This window comes from Ischnura elegans, chromosome 4 (assembly GCF_921293095.1).
Source record: "Ischnura elegans chromosome 4, ioIscEleg1.1, whole genome shotgun sequence".
NCBI classification, from domain to species: Eukaryota; Metazoa; Arthropoda; class Insecta; order Odonata; family Coenagrionidae; genus Ischnura; species Ischnura elegans.
The window spans coordinates 123,882,669-123,900,455 of record NC_060249.1 but is presented as its reverse complement, the minus strand read 5'-3'; the positions used below and the strand labels follow the sequence as shown (position 1 = coordinate 123,900,455).

The following is a 17,787-nucleotide window of genomic DNA, read 5'->3' as shown; positions in this document are numbered from 1 at the left end:
AATCACCCCAAATTATATCATAAACAACATTGAGTATCCAAGATTCACTACGTTTACCAACTGAACTGAGATCGGTCGACCATCTCAGTCAGGTTTGCAAATGAAGTGGTCCACACAGGCTGGTCAGTAAGTGGACATAGTCAGCCCATTTTCAAAACCAGCCTGAAATGTCAGCTAGAACCAAAAGGGAGCTGTCTGAGTGATAAACTCATCAAGCTGATCCACCTCAGTTGCGAATTACTATCCTTCTTTATCACCTGGAGGGAATATGTGAATAATAATGTATGATAGGTATCAGTGGCGCAGCGAGGGGGGGGGGGTTTTGGGGGATAACCCCCTCCCCCAGAGCTCAGAGAAATTTTTAAATTTAACCCATTTTAATTAATTGGATTGATATTACTAATAGAATAGTCGAAGGATGAAGAAAATATCCCTCAGAAAGCCGTAAAGCTCACCGTATTGAACCATTATCTTTAAAATTCCTACTATTAATCTCGCACCTACCAATTATCCTGGTGGGTATATCATACCCCCACACACCCCGGTGTTAGTTGCAACTAAACCCCCCCCAGCCTTAATTCCTAGCTGCGCCCCTGATAGGTATAAGAAACTACACTTCAGCCAAACTTAATGGAAAGATCCTCTGACAAATGAAGAAAGCACATGGAAGGGAATCAAATGAAATAAGCAATATGTATGTGGATATTAATATGTAAAATCCAAGTTGGTGAACACGATGCAAGAAATCATCTCACACTTTAAGATTGGTCTGAATTCAGACTGGTCTGAGTTTGGTTGGTAAATGTTGAGATTGAGTCATCACTTTCAATGAGAAACAAAAGAGCAAATTAAGTTCATAATTAATCATTATAAAATTCCAATTTAAACATAAAAAACATCCTCTTAGCCTATGACATCATTCCCTTCCTTACAGCTATGGCTCCAGACAGCCTGTCCCTTGTCCATCCCATTTCAGGTGAAGCAAATTCGTACATGATAGGCAACTAAAAATCACCTGTCAGCACAAGCCATGAAGTACCTATGAAGTACCCTCTAACCAAACTTTAGGCTTCAATACCATAGGTAATTTTTAGAATTCAAATGAGATGGTTAGGAAATATTCATTTTTAAGGATTCTAAAAACGATGAAATAATTTCCATAAGTCCTGAAAATCCCCCTTTTCCCCCTCCCATTTCCTTCATTCCTTCCATGACCTATAATGATGTATTAGAAGAATCTATTCCCAGACCGCAGATATAGCCCAGCAAAGCATCACAAATCAAACTACACTTTAAACTCACAATCAAACACACAAATCAAACCACTTGTTCAACCACATCTCAAAAGCACTGGAGGCATATGGGATTCTGGACTGAATATTTAGCCCATGAAATTAATAAGGTCCAAAAGAAAGTGGCGTGCTCAAAACACAGCAACTGATAAGAGGTTTTTCGCCCATTTTAGAGTAACTAGGTGAGAAGTCACTAATATTTATACCATTTGAGCAATTTAGAGAAAAACAAACTTTTACTGTGACTGCGAACAGTGGTGCAGAGAGGGGGGGTTTTGGGGGATAAAAACTCCCCCAGAGTTCAGAGAAATTTTTAAGTTTAATTCATTTTACTTAATTGGATCAGTATTACTTATAGAATGGTGCTAGGATTTATCACATATCCCTCAGAAAGCCATAAAACTCGCCATTTTGAACCGTTATTCTTCAATTTTTTTCTGGAGGAGGGCCCGCACAACTCCTGCTTACCCTAGTGGGTATGCAATACCCCCACACCCATAAGTATTAGTTGCGCCTAAACCCCCCCCCCCCCCCTAGCCTTAATTCTTAGCTGCGCCCCTGACTGTGAAAACATCACCAAAGCACTGCAACACATTTCCAAGGCACACAAAGGTATTACATAAATAAAGTAAACACATTAACAGTATACTTTACATAAACAAATTCAGACAGTAGCAGAGAGGAGTTTTCATGATTTCTTGGAGACTACTCAATCTGCTAGGGTACACAAAACACATTTTTTTCAATCCTTTGAATTCCGAAAACTACAGGAGATATGTTTGATGGACACACAAAACAAAAAAAGCATGCACTGATAGTCACAAGTGATATTTTGGGAGCCATTTTTTAAATCACTTTAGGCAATGACACAGTCTGAAGGCACATCAATAATAGATGAAAAGAGAATGTTTAGGCAGATGAATATCTATTTTTTTATGGAAATTCATCTGCCTGAGGTATGAAAGTTAACAGCAGCAGAGAAATTCAGAGTGTAAGCATTCAAAATGTGGTGCCACCAATTAAGAATGATGAAAATACAATGGATTGACTGGGAAAGTAATGAGGAAATGCTAAGAAGAGTGGGAGAGGAGAGTAATCTTCTACAAACTTTAAGGAGAAGAAAGGACGGCTTAGTTGGCCTATTTATGAGGCAATATGAAGTATGATGAAAACAATTTAAGGACAGGTGGAAGGGAAAAAGGGCAAGGGACAGCCCCGAATAATATACAAAGGATAGGCTATAAAAGATGTAAAGGAGAAGAAATGCGTCATTAACTATGAAAAGGCTAAAAGATATGAGTGGAATGGAGAGCTGCATCCAACCAATCTTACAATTGTTGACTTATGATTATAACGAGAAAGATAATTGGCTATATTACTTTAAATTAACTGTAAAACACTAATATTGGACACTCACATTCATAAAATATGAAATAAAATCTGATATTCTTTCCGTGGGAATCAAGCGGCTTTTTTTTTTTTTCATTTTTTTTAGTGGCGTTTTCATGTCCTCTCTTCATTTACGTGACTAGTGTCCATGAAGCAGATGATCAGTAGAAGGTAGAGACAAATACTTCCTACACATGAAACTAGACTGACTAATGTTTGATATCAGAATTCATAAATACTTCAGTCAAAAAACCCTTAAAATTTAGATAAAATTTGGAAGCATATTTAGACCCAGAATCCTAATCTGCTTATTCTAAGCATCCAATTAAGGCCCACAAAATATGAGTGTAAAATATGGTTCCTAATGGCACATCTACTCAACCCCAGAAAAGGTTAGGCAGTTGTTTTTAACACCTTACGGGAAAAATATGATTTCACAGGATGAAATATGAGGCTAGTGAGTCTAAGGTGGTCCCTATTATCATTAAAAGCACTCTTTGTCAGTTTTATTTTTGAAATTACAGTTTCATTGAACTATGATAACAATTTTTATAAGCCCATTGACTTAAATACACACTGATTCACCTACGTGTCACACTTGGCCTACCGACAAACACTCTGTGAAATGCCCGGTTTTTTTATAATTTTACTTATTTTTTTCTCTACTATGTACTTTCATAAATTTCACATTTCTTGCAAAATAATTTTGGAAAATGTGTCACAAAAATTTTCATGCGGAAAGGAGTGGAAACAACAGCATCGAATTTCAACGTTTTTTTTTTCTCAAAAGCAAATTATATTCACTTGCAAAAGTTGCCATATTGTATCAATGATACAGATGTGACTTTTTTCAAATCAGCTATGTAATATCTATAGACAGAATTTTGGAGTCTCTTTACAAATTTCAACCAAAACAAAATAGTCATCCTTTTGATCCAAAAGATCATATTTTCAGCTAACGATACATCAAATGAACATATTTCCTAAAAACATTTCATCATGGCTTTTATATACATATGTACCTATATTTTATTAATTACCTTCAGACCTTTTTTCACAATGGCACTTTTCTATGAAATAGCCAACCGACAGTGCTTGCCAGTCTATCGCTCCATTTCTCCACAAAATGACCCATTACAGACATTTTTCCAGTCAATGTCAGTAATTCTCCAGGTAAGTCATACACAAAGAGTTCCTTGATTATTTCATTATTGGCTTGTGAATTAAAAAAATTTAAAATGGCGATTTTAGTTCTTATTTGAATTCCAAGACCAGCAATAATAGTTATTAATATCTCCATCTTATTAAGTTGAATCCTCACTTTTTTCCTTCGCCATTGATCGGAAAAGAAAGCCTTTATAGAACAAATAGAAAAAAAAGGTGAAGATGTTCCATGGGATGTTTACTACATCAAAGAGCAACTTGTGGGTCAAAATGAAATGCAACCTCGTTGATGAAAAATTGGCATACCACTAGCAACAAATAGGTTTATTCAGTTGGTCAAGCAAATAGCTTTTATTTTGAGCAAATCAATTTGCTAACACAAAAATATGGTCACTCAGAACAAAAATGAACAATAATTTTGATATCTCCATATGAAATGTCAAAATTTCTGAGGCTAAAATCATGACAGAGAATGCTGACCATTGAAAAAAAAATGAAATTAGTAAATTTGAGACTGGCAGATATTTTTGCAGGGTATTGCAATTCGCTTCCAGAAAAAAAGATCTAAAACAAGGCACCCTTGTGGACACAATGGAAACACCAAAATCTACATACAAGAAGATTTCCGCAGCAATTTTCCATAATTCCATATAAATGATTTCTTCAGCAAATGGATACATAAGCTTGGAAGAAAATGTGATGACTAATATGTGCATATTTAGGGTCTATACTCAAATCTGATGCAAGAACGTACTCATAACACCTCTCAACATCAGTGCTGGGAGGGAGGTCACTTGCACCCCATTGGTTCACGAAAAATTTTTGGGAGACGATTGTGCCAACTTCTTTTATAATATAAATATGAACACTGTGCATTTGGAAAAGGAAAACATTGAAAATAAGAACAAGTAACAAAAGTCCTCTTCAACAAAACTACTATTTTTTTACAATTCAAACAACCGGACGGAAATCACTGCTCACGTCAATCTTATAATTTGGGATTCTCCCATCTAACCCGGAGTTAAATCATCCTTTCTGAGTCAGTATGAGAAATGGCATGGCTTTCGTTGGTTGTAGCAAGCCCCTGTGACATTTTTAGCATTAAGAGGTTGTCGATCTCTTTCATTTTGGAAAGAGTTGATATTCGAGAGCAGCATTCAGTGTTGAAACCTTGTTTTCTATTCGCTAAAAGTGTGTAGGATTCAGTTAATATGTTATCTACAGCTTAAAAAGAACACCCTTTGAAAAGAACTCAAGTGTACAAGTGGTAGTCACAATAGGGTGGTTTCCAATTATTTTTTTATTATTGCCTAAATCGAAAGATTATTACACCTGGAGTACGTATTTCAAGCTCTTAGATTTTCGAATGACAATATCTATTTTTCGCGATTAAACGAAAAGTGAAAATTTTCAAGCACGGGAAAACGCGACGGCTAAGTAGGAATGATGGGAAAAGTCTGTGTGACGTATTTCTGGTTCCCGCTGCCGTCCTGTGAGGTGACCTTGAGGCGAGGCTTGAGCGCTGATGCGACGCAGGCTGCTAGCAGGTAGCAGAGTACCCTGCTAGCAGGTAGTGCTTGGCTTAAATATGGATTATTACTACCTTATCAAACGAAGGAAACTTTCCGACCTTAGACAATTTCAATAAGTGATTATTAAGAGATGTTTCCCTGAGCTCTGTGACTCATGCATGCATTGGTAATCTCAGACAATGTAAAACTCCTATCCTCTCGTGTAGAAACTAGGTCCCTGTGACGTCAAGTGGAGTGGAATCGCATGGGCGCCAATATGGCCTTTTTCAAATGAGGTAAAAATTGACCATTGCCATTCATTTAAACTGGTATTTCTAAAACCAAATAATTTGTATATTATGAAAACCCTAATGGTGGGTAACGAATAGCAATCAATGTATTTCGTTTCCTTTAATGAAGGAAACTACCCTATTTAAATGTGGCAACATGCCGATCGAATGCATTCAACAACTGGGCCGGCCTTCCACGTCCAGAACTGATAAAAACGTGAGGGAAAAATCATGCCCTTTTGTAAGAGGATAGGCGTATGATAGCACTCTGGTTATTTGTGGAGTTCTACACAGCGCATTTTAGCTGAAGATTTGCAAACGAGATGAATCATGGCAAAAGTTATCCCCAGCTTATTGCCTCCTGATCAATCCATTTTTAGAAAAAATCCCATAATACAGCACTTCCTCACCCACGTCATTCACCAGATCTCACACATTGTGATTTTTTTTTGCTCCTCTGAATGAAATTCCCGAGGTGAAAATAGAATCGAAGGCAGATCTGCAAGGATTCGGAAAGGATGACAGGATTCCCACTCAACTATGAAAACCTTAAAACCGTGAATGAGCCGTGAACTTTGTCTACCGTGAAAATACCTGAAAAAGGCCATGAATTTCGTCTTAAAACCTTAAAAATCTTTCAAACTTGATTTTGGAACTACGATTGAAAGAGCAAAAGGAAAATTAAGGATCTAAGGTTTTCCCGGCGAATAGACTGGAGGAAGAGTTCTCGGGTTTCCAGCCGGGTCCAAGGGTTAAAACCCGAGAACTCTTCATCCAAAAGAAAAATTGATAAGTCGATCATGTTTCAAGGTCAGTCATGCGCAGACGCTGTCCACGCATTTATCTGCACAAGTATATTCTAAGCGCAATTATTTGTCCGTGTGCCGTGATGACTCATTGACCCTAAGCCTGTACCAAAGCCGGAAGACAGGTAACCAAAGAGTTCATTAACCCTGGCGAAAATTCAGACACTTCTTAATTTCCCTGGCACCCTGGTACCTCCATTTTCCCTCTCACAACCTATAGCGGGAGCTGAATTTTGCAAACGATATGTGGCTTCATGAGAGCTGCGCTTGCAGTCACGGCATCCGTTGCGTTTGTTAAATTTTTAGTTTACCTGCAGCCAATGATCGTTACGCGATCAATATTTCTGCCTAAAATGGTTTAACTAAAAACCGCGAATTTGACGACATCTATACCATGAAAATCTCAAAAAACCGTGAATTTTATATTTTAGTTAGAGTGGGAGCCATGGATGAGTACCAAAGGCATTTTGCAAAGTGAAAAAAAAAGGTTTGTACCAATGCACCAGTGTTAATGGAGAATAGGTACTTCGAAGGTGACTAATTTTCACAACAGAAAAAAATAAATTCTTCATTTTTTTTAAATTCCGTCCAGTCATTTTTAGGGTCCCTCCTTGTAAATAAAGCTTTGGGTGGATAAGTCACCAAATATTGCCCTCCTAACCCCATTTCCCTCAAATTAAATTCAATAATTCACAGAAAAGTATCTTGGGTATGGCTCCTATTAATATTGAAAATCAGCATTCATTATTTCACTCTCTCATTCAGTGATTCAACCAGGCAGTTGGTATGGATAGCTGATGACAGAGCTCAGCCCAGACTTAACCACAGACGAGTGAATGTCACACACTTAGGTTAAGGGGATTAGTTCCCTCACCTTGGCCACGTCAAACTTAGAGGGTATTTGTTTAGGGATGTCCATTGGCTTCACCCAGGATTTGAACCTGGTACCCTCAGGTCAGTATCCCAATGCCCGCTACCCACTAGGCTACCACAATGCCGTACATTTCACTGAAAAATTAAGACTTTATACTTTTCCACAATAACTTCATTACCCCAAAGGTTTCAGCACTCAAAGTCTATTTTTTCAGTCCTATGGACTTCCACAAAGTGGCCAACAAAGTTGTCCATATAACTCACCATTAATTACTAATAATTAACTACATTTTGCAAAACATTCAATTTTTATTTTTTTATTAAATTTGGGATTTTATTAAATTGAGGATACTCAGGACAATATTTATTGACTGATCCACCCAATGCTTCATTTATACCATATGCCAGGTACTGAGGGGGGTGTCCCGTGCCAGTGGAAAAATTTACACCGGGGGTTGCATTCAGGGCTGTCCCTGGGACGTTATGTTGCCATGAGTAGCAATGAAGCTTTTGTCTTAACTTTCAAACAACAGTAGTTTTGTTTAAAGAGCAAAAGAGGACTTTTTTCACTAGTTCTTATTTTTAATATTTCCTTTTCTAAATACGTAGTTCCTTTGAAAAATCCACAGAGGAAAAATCATTCCCCTTGACTGGGATTCGAACCCGGTCAAGAAGAATGATTTTTCCTCTCTGGATTTTTCGCAACTTTTCGCACAATTTGTGCATTGCGGGTGACTCCGTAAAAGTTATCACCGTGGCCAGTCCCAGTATACTTGAATACACAGTTCCTACTTAAATTATAAAAGTAGTTGGTACAATCTTTACCCAATGGTTTTACAAGCCAAGGGAGTTCACTTGCACTTTTATACAGGCAACACAGCAGCTTATCAAGCGAACAAATTCAGCAATATCTGCATGAAAGCTACTACCAACTCATTCTCTTCAACTATCACCTAACTCACTCAACTTGGGCCCCAGCCATCAGCATCACAAGTAGGGGCAGATTTGCCCTAGGTCTTTTCATACACAAATTCTCACACCTTCATACAGTGGAACCTCGTTAAAGCGAGTACGGGCTATTGTGACACCCCCGCTATTACGAGGGATAGCCGATGCACCGCCAATTGACCCTATAATAAGCATGTTAAAAAATTCGTTTTTACGAGACCCTATGGTGTTGGCTCTCGCCATAGCGAGGGTTTCACCGCCGGAAGACTTTCATTAAGACTCCTTAACCTCTGTAATTGCTAGCGATCTGTTAGGAATGAAGTTAATGGAGTGCTCAGTCTCAAATTTATGTGGTAAACTGTCGTTCGATAAATATAATGATTGACGAAACCATGCTTTGCATGATTTTTATTCAGTGCGGCGCTTATAAATTGTTTGAATAGTTAGTCGTTATTTGAGTAAGGAAATTTAGTGATGCAAAAAAACATCGCCTTTCGCCTGGATTTATGCTTACGTTTATCAGATGGATGTTTATCTGTCGCCGCACCACTCCTGTTCCTGTATATCTGTTCGCAACTGGTATATTGGCTATTATTTGCTCCACCTCTGGTAAAGCGATAATTCGCTATAGCGAGTGTTTATTAGTGCACCATGGGGTGTCGTTATATCGAGGTTGCACTGTATGTTCTTTCAGCCAAATTTTAGTCTCCACCCCTTCCTATCAGCACACAAACACAGGCTCTATTCAAGGTTTCCCTGCACTCCATCAGAAATAGTTCAGACACCCCTACATCTTGCAACTTTCCATTGTTGATTACTTTATGGATGGGATGGTTCCGAATTTTTGTTGTTTCAATTCTGATTCCTGGCATCTGTTCTCAGTCTTGGTTCTTGGATCTGGCTTTTAATGAAGTGTTTCATTTCCATTTCTTTATTTTTATGAGAAATTAATGATTTTTGCTACTGCATTATGAAAACTACCAAAAATAACATATCAAGTAATCTCAAAAGCAACAGTATCCATAACATCACTCTTTTTAATGGGAGTAACGTAAATTATTCAAAGAAAAGCTTGAAATAGTTTAAGCTCCAACTATTTTACCACTAATTCTTTTTGGTACCTGTTTCAATCCACTTCCAAGCTGAAGAACATGTGGAATTGAGAACGGAAGAACTGAGCCATCCCCTTCACAGTTCATTATAACACAATAACAAACCCTCCCTCCCTTCCTATTGAACTTCAATTGTGATTACTCTTCTCTGCTCATTCTTTCTTACCAATATCTATATTTCATCCAAAATTCAGGGCTAAGGGGAGAGTTACTTTCTCTGGACTATTCTGCACAGTAAGGATAAGGAGTCTGTTTGGCAAAGCTTCTGCCTAACATACATCTCTCTCTTTTCCTTTCCAATTCATAATCCATCCTTAACCTTACACTTCAATGTTTATCAAATTTTTGTTTTCTAAAAAAATTAAGCTTCCCTTAATCTCTTAAAATATTCTAAATCAAAAACCTCTACCGGCTCTTTGATTTATTAACTAGATGCTTTTTCATTTTAACCTCTCAAGCGTGAATTAGAAAGTACCTACATATAACTGATAACTTCAGGTTTTACTTTGTGAAACCTCTCCATATCGGAAATAAAGAAATAAAACTATGTAAGGTTCACTATTATTTTAATATGGGCACGACCCGGGTTTTGCAACGTGGTAACATCTTCAGGTCTGAAGGTGAACCTTACAAAGTTTTATTTCATTATTTCCAAGTATCTACATGATGAAATTAAAAAAGAAACCTTCATTATTCATTCTCCTGCTTAAAAAAAATAACTTTCACCTTCTCATCTAAAACAACATTAGGACTTTATTAAACCTATCCACATATCCCATATTCTTCTATATTTCTTCTCAGTATTCAAAATCCATATTCTTCCAAAACATATGTAAAGCAGCACCCCAAAATTATTCTTCAGCAGCCTTTTCCATACGCCATATATAAGTTTATGGCAATCTCTACGGCAAATATACGTTTTTGGTATGGTATCTTCCCATTGGTAAATGCCTTTTTTTGCAAAACTCTCTGATAGTCTTATTAAATTATTTGTCTCCAAAACACTAACCAAGAAATCATAATGGTTGTCTGTAAAATGAGGTTCCTAAGGAGTTGCAGTTGAAAGGAATCCTGTTACGCCATGACACCTGAGTGTATCTATGTTCCTCCTCCTCCAGTTGCTGCCTGAGCAAGTCGTCTACAAGGTTTGTGCAAGGTGAGTGCCTAAAATGCTTATGAAAGTCCACGGGACAATGCTCATCCGCACTTTGCATGAGCAAAAAATGATCTCATCAATTAATTCATATGGGATATTGTCACACACCGGCCCTACAGCCCAGACACTGCCCTAAGTGACTACTATCAATGTATCTCCTTCCTGAATAAAAGAAACACCTAGGTGGGATGCACTTCAGAATCAGGGAGGTGCTGAACAAAAAAAAAAGAAATTTACCTTGGCTACTTAGAGAAGCTACCTTAGCAACAGGGCAGAAAAGGTCTACAATGCAGGCATAAATAAGATGGAACACCATACACCACGTAACTCGTTGCTCTCAATGCATTCTTAGATTAAGTCGAAAAATAAGAAAAATTCTAAGCGTTCAAAAATGCATTATTTAATTCAAAGTAACTGTAATTTATTAGTAAAAATTCAATGGGAACCTTATTTTATAGACAATCCTTGTATATTATTCTAAATTTTATCTGCTCAAGCTTGAAGCCACCTACTTCCGCCTTCCAAATATAGGTACTGAGACTCGCCACTGTTATCAGGGAATGACAATTCCCAAGTCGTGAGCTGAAAAGTTGGACAACAAGAACTCTCTTATGAGCACACGAAATATTTCAAAAAGTAATCCGCTGGGAAAGCCAAGCGTCACTTCGCATCTACTAGCTACGGATTTGTTTGACGGGTGATATCAGGCCAACAAGTGCAGTTAGGTTGACCCAATCAGTATTCATATCCAACTCATTCATGTCACCACCCACTTCCTGCTCTGCATATAATGAAGTCAGACCAATTCTTGAATAATTGGCCAATTGTAGAAATGCAATGCTGAGATGACGATGAGCGAGGGAAATTAGCATCAACCACTTCAAAGTTTACATTAGTGACTTTTACTTAGGGCACTCATATTCTCTGAGCCTTTTCTAACATGACCTCTCGTCACCAGACTGTTTCTCAGAAAAAACCACTTAAATTAAGTGCCATGGCTAAGAAGCACTTGAAGATTGGAAAATAAGGTACTGCACTGTCTTTAATGGATGGTTCATTATAGTAAGAGCACTCAACTCATACTCCAATAGGAGCCTTTTCCACCATTTTAAGATCAATTTGAGGCTATTGGTTCGGAGTTTTGCACAATACCAACAATAAAATCTTCCAAATGATTCTTCCAAAAAATTTAAGTTAATCTAAAAAATCTATAGTCCTTATACTAAAATTTCATCTGAAAATAATACATTTTTGAATAAACTATGAAACCCATTCCAAATGAGTACTAACTCACATCTAAATAATAATTGAGCTTGTAACAATTTAAAATATTATCCTAAAACACCCCATATGCAGGTTTAATGGAACTCAAATGTATTTTCGTGAGATTCTAATATGATATGAGCTTGAATTATTGTATTTAAGTGAGCCTCAACTACATGTCTGAATGGAGAGAAGAGCTTACATATGTAATACATGCATAAAAGGAATGAATAATCCATTCATGATCAATTCCTTAGCAATTTTTTACCTATGTTTTACGTAATGTATTCTCTGTATATTTTGGGCATATTTAATTGAAAAACGAGTTTTTTTTAAGTGAGTAAAGGTAGGATAAGGGAGCATAGGGGAGTGGTTAATGGGACAGATAACCAACATAAAGTTGACTGACTGATGGATAATCAAGATCAATAATCACTGACAGATGGATAATCTGTCATAACACCACTGTTCCAGTGAAATCATGTTCATCCTGACACAGGAGGGATCTCATTTACTTGGAGGGCTTAAATGTCGCTTTTCTAAGCAAGCTAACAAAAATTGGATCAATCAACTCGGCCTCGTTTCCTGCAGCAAAATGAAGTCCCGTTAATTTCCCAACTTTCAAACACCACTTCCAAATGCATGGCTCTACTTAAGTAACATCCACTACATTCAGTGAGCTTCAATGAAACTGCAGCACATTACCTTTTCAAATTCATAAGGCATTCAAATGAAATTTTAAAATTTGCCTATGTCAACCAAGAAAGAAAAGAAAAATCATTCAGCTACCTGGTGAACAGGAACTCACTCCACTGAGCAGAAAAGGATTGAAATCACAAGCACTTCCAGTGGCAGAATGCAGCACAATCCATCACTAGGAGGCGTTAACTCCCGAGACATGTGCGTAGGACACAACACAAAACTCACAATTTAAAAGGAAAAAAAAGAAACCATCCCTAAACAAGGGTCAACCAGCGATCACAAACACACACAAAAACGCACAATTTGAGGGGAGGAGCAGTACTCCTGGAGATATGCACGTAGCGACGGATGGAGGGAGACGAACACACAAGAGGAGAGACACCATCAGACACAGTAAGGGCACCCACACACCACTGAGGTAACGACTGCTAATGACGTGCGGAGAAAGGAAGCAGAGGGGAAACGGGTTCGGAGAGGGGAGGAGAGACTCCTCCTCACACCACAAGCCAACACAAGGAGGGAGCCACTGAGAAACTATGAAGTAGAGGGGAGGGCAGGGTGGGGAGACGGCAAAGTTATGGCGGGAGGGAAATGGGGAAAAATAATTTTCTTTCCCTCTCTCACGTCAGCCACTAGCAGGGAGGAGTTGGGGCGAGGAGGGAGAGGGAGGGGACTGCCAGAGGGGGGAACTGTCTACCTCCCCCCCTTCCCCAAATACGTAGGGAGAGAGAGAGCAAAGTGGAGAAAACAGGGCAACCCCAGTGGTGTGAGGGAGGGGGAAGGGATCTCCTGTCACACTGATCCTGTTAGCTGTCGGGCTGTGGGGATTATAGGGTGGAGCAATGAGAGGCAGGAAGAGGAATAGTGACAGAGAAATGATGGCTTTACCCTTTTTGTGTGGTGGGCAGAAACAGAGAAGGCCAAAAAATGGGAGAGTGGAATTGAAATCATACCACGGAATTAATCAACAACATTCGTAAGTTTTCCCCAACTCTATGTCCAATGGAGAAGTACCCTTGAAAATATGGCACCAGCAATTCTAGGGAGAGAATTCGACCACAGTGACAAGAGGCTAGAGAACATTTCTTGGAGTACAACACTATGGAATCATAGCTCAGTGTACCAAAACCAAAGGATCATTATTTTCTTGTGTCACAACATCAAGAGGGCTAGACAACAAGGATAAGAAAATTATGAGGAACTCCATGATACAGAGCCAAACTCCCAACTCTATAAGTCTGAATTTCATCAAAAGCAAAAGGGAATAATGGGTTCAAGTGGTTAAAAACCACTGAAAAATATAGGGGGGTACCAACTCAAGAGAAACGTTGCCGACACATTTTCCGGCTATGGCATTAGAACTCCATTGACAGCAACACATAAATGAGATCAAGGAACAAAATATTTTGTCGATTGCTATTTTTTTTACATCAACAGCCTTCAAAGGAAGCAACAAATAGATATGAATATGACTTTGATGACTATGAACTAGTATTTAAAAATCTTGAAAAAAAAACATTTTTCTCAGCACTAAATCATTGAATATTTCACTTCGATGAGCACGTAAAGAAAACTATCTATCAGAGCCTAAGAAACCACAAATGAATTACCTACATAAATCACAAAAATTAAAATCATAAAAAAAAATTATTTTGCCATACTCTAGCAAAACAGCCACATCAGAAAAGCTTCTGAAATTTTTCTGCTCCATGCTTCACATTATTTCTGATATTTTTTTAATGAAAACCATACATCACTAAAATTCATGCCAACAAATCAATTTAATTTATCAACAACAAAAAGGTGAATTATGAATATTATGAAAGATAATTTGAGCAGAGCCCTTTTTGCATGCATTTCCACTAGACTTGTGATTTCTATCCTATTATATTAAGGCAAATGAGCAATTTTGCTATTTCCAAGGTCCCAAATAAAGGATAACATCAACATTCAATGAGAGACTCAAGAATAGAAATGATTATTTTGGCCAAGAAGAAGCCCAAAGAGTGATGCTAGCTGCTGGAGGCTCAAGTAATGTCAGAGGAGAGATGACATTTATCAGATTAGACGGGAGTATGGGAGTTAGAACTCTTAGGGCTTCCTTCATCCCGGGGAAAATTTTCAAGTGCACAATGACTCTAACAGTAAAAAGTGAGCACTGAAAGAATCAACCACTAGACTAAAACTAAATTCTTTCTTCCGATTAAAGCAAAATGATTGCATATTCATTCCATATTTACCGTCGAACTTAAATAGAAAGACAGCAGAGATATTCCTCTCGACACAGTGGCTCTTTTGAAAGGATGATTCATTTTCCAGAATGATGCCAATCTCAGACCTTTCATTCCAACTTCGAACAACAACTTATATCAAAAATAATACGTATGGCAAAAAAATTAAAATCCTGTGCAATGCACAGGATTTTAATTTTTAGTTAATAGTTAATTTATTATGATTTTTAAGAATTATAACAATTTAGTTAAAAATATTTTTCACAGCCTCGGGCGACGTTGAATGAATGTCTTTTACTAAGTCCTATTAAAGAAAAGTCCTATCCTCTTGCGGAAGAGCTTTCAAAATAGGGCAAGAATAGGAACATTTGTGAAAAATAAGATTAAATTAAAGGAGGAAAATATAAAAAAAATAGTATTCAGAAACCAAAAAATTTGAATTTCGTCACGAGTATAGAGTCTATGTCGCCGACTCATGGCCCAATAAAGCGGCATGCTGTCCCAATGAAGCGGAGAATACACTGGGATATTCCTCTGTTGGGTTCTGTTCTTCAAGATCTGCCCCAATTAAGCGGCTGCCCCAAGTAACCACTGGACCCATGAAACGGAGTCTACTGTATTTCATTCCACAATCTCTCCAGTTGTCCATTAAATACTCACGTAATATCCGTGGAGAGGAGCTGCGCACGGTGCAGGATGGTCTTGGCTTGAGCACTGCCCACGCGCCGTAAGCTCTCATGGTTGACAGAGAGCACAAGGTCGCCGGGGGCGATGCGACCGTCGCGGGCAACAGCACCCCCGGCCGTCACATCCTTCACGAGGGCCCCATGGCGAGACACCCAGGCCCCCAATGGCTGGGGGCCTCCCTCAACCCCCACCGCCCCTGCTTCCAACACCAGCCCTGGAAAAGAAAAAGGTTGTAAATACTACTACATGTGCCCAAAATGCATTGTCCGATTTGATTTAAACGGAGTCAATCCAAATGCAAGATAAGTAAAATAAAGCCACAAAATTCCATACTTTGCATTGGATTTGGATTGATGCAAACTTATTCAATAATTACTTCAAATTTTTAAGATTGAATGATTACTGAATTCTTCTATAAAATATTCTTATCATGATTCATATACCTGAATACGCTGCAAGAAGAAATGCATGAGTAAAGGATTTCAATAATAATTCGAGCATAGATGAAAGAAAATATGAAAAAGAGAAGGCTAAAGTTATTGATTGTATTAATTTCAGGATTCTTAAAAATATTCATGATTAAAATTAATTAAAGCACATTTTTACTATACATGTTAAATAAAACTTGAAAAAAAAACAATAAATATTTCAAATATTTCCATTTAAACTGCAGTAAGAGAACCCTGGGTGTGATATACTCTCTCGGCCACGCACATACATTAGAGACTGTTCCATCTGGACATCAAGGGGGGGGGGAGGACAGAGGAAGGATAAAGGGAGGCGGAGGTGCCACCAACAGGAGCCTAACAATTCCTCCGGGGGTAAGGAAAGATGCAGAAAGGAAAAGATGGATAATTCTGAAGCTATCATTCAGGCGATGAAAGCAACCACCATCCAAACCGACTTTGCTGTTTGTACGGAAATATTTGGTTGATCCAATGAGAAGAATGGTCCAAGAATTTATCCTTAGATTTTTGTAAAATCATTATTATACTTTTTTTCCTTATCTTGACCTCGTCTAATTCAATTTAAAAAAGTTCTTGAAGTGTAGGTCAACGTATGTTAACCAAAAAAGGTTTTTAACATTTATCGCAACCTATCGTAACACTTATGTAAAAATATTGTAAATCTTTGTTATCATTGTATTTTATATTGTTCTTATGTTTTTTGTTTCATATCCCTGATGATAGTTTAAAATAAACAGAAACATTGGCTAAAACTTTTTTGTTTAACATACGTTGACCTACACTCCAAGAACTTTTTTAACATAAAACATTGTAACACTCAATGACTCAATAAAATTAGGACAATTAAAATTAGGCAAGGACTACAATCGGGAGTGAATATCAAATGCTACAAATTCAAATGCGGTGCCAATGCAGTGCTGAAGAGCACACAATGTCGCGGTCCATTCATTTGCTCGCAGGCACTCACCCAGTGGATCAGCTCCCTTTCGGATCTTGATTTCCAGCTCGAGATTGGCTGGGAGTCGTGACGTCTCGTCCTCCTCTTCCCCACCTCCCCCACCCACCTCCCCCCCCTTCTCCCCTCCCTTCTCCGCCTCCCCTCCACCTTCAACAACCTCTTTTTCCCCTCCTTCCTCCTCTTCCGCTGCTACTTCCTCCTCCTCCTCCTCTTCGTCTTCCTCTTCCTCCTCCTCTAATTCTTCTTCCTCCTCCTCTTCTTCCTCCTCTTCCTCTTCTTCCTCTGGTTCTTCCTCACTCACAGACAATATTTCGTCATCATCCGGACTGAGGATCCTCTCGGAGGTCGAGGGCGGTCGGACGATCGGCTGGTGAAAGAGAGAAAAACAACATTTTTAACTTCGCCTCTCTTCGTGTGATAGGAAGGTTGAGTAACCAAGTCAGAGTTCTACCTCCACATCAACAAACTATCCCAAAAGGCACCTCAAAACAGTGGCGTCAGTGGCGCAGCGAGGGGGAGGTTTTGGAGGACAAAACCCCCTCCAGAGCTCAGAGAAATTTTTAAGTTTAATCCATTTTACTTAATTGGATTGATATTATTAATAGAATAGTGTGAGATTTAATAAATTGTCCCTCAAAAAGCCGTAAAACTCACCATTTTGAACCACTTATCTTAAAATTCCGAAATTTACTAATCTCGCACCTACCGCTTCTCCTGGTGGGTATTCCATACCCACACACATCCCGGTATTAGTTGCACCTAAACCCCCCAGCCTTAATTCCTAGCTGTGCCCCTGAGTGGCGTAACTATGGGGAGAATAGATCCCCCCCCAAAAGCCTCAAAGTGATAAAAAAATTATTTAAAACTATTGTCTAGTTTTGGCATATAATAACTGCATCTGCTTAAAGTGACAATATTATGTAAAATTTCTTTCCAGG

General features: G+C 38.3%; 1 protein-coding gene across 5 annotated transcripts in view; it reads right to left on the bottom strand.

Moving 5' to 3' along the window:
* LOC124158011 (inaD-like protein) overlaps positions 1–16,933 on the bottom strand; it is a 211,335-nt gene extending 194,402 nt beyond the window's left edge. For all 5 annotated transcript variants that reach the window (XM_046533155.1, XM_046533158.1, XM_046533157.1 and 2 more), the window contains exons 1-2: positions 16,859–16,933; positions 15,398–15,638 (exon numbers count right to left, since the gene is read on the bottom strand). The gene's annotated coding sequence lies outside the window, so the exon portion shown is untranslated. The remainder of the gene's footprint in view (positions 1–15,397; positions 15,639–16,858) is intronic.
* Positions 16,934–17,787: the final 854 nt, after the last annotated feature.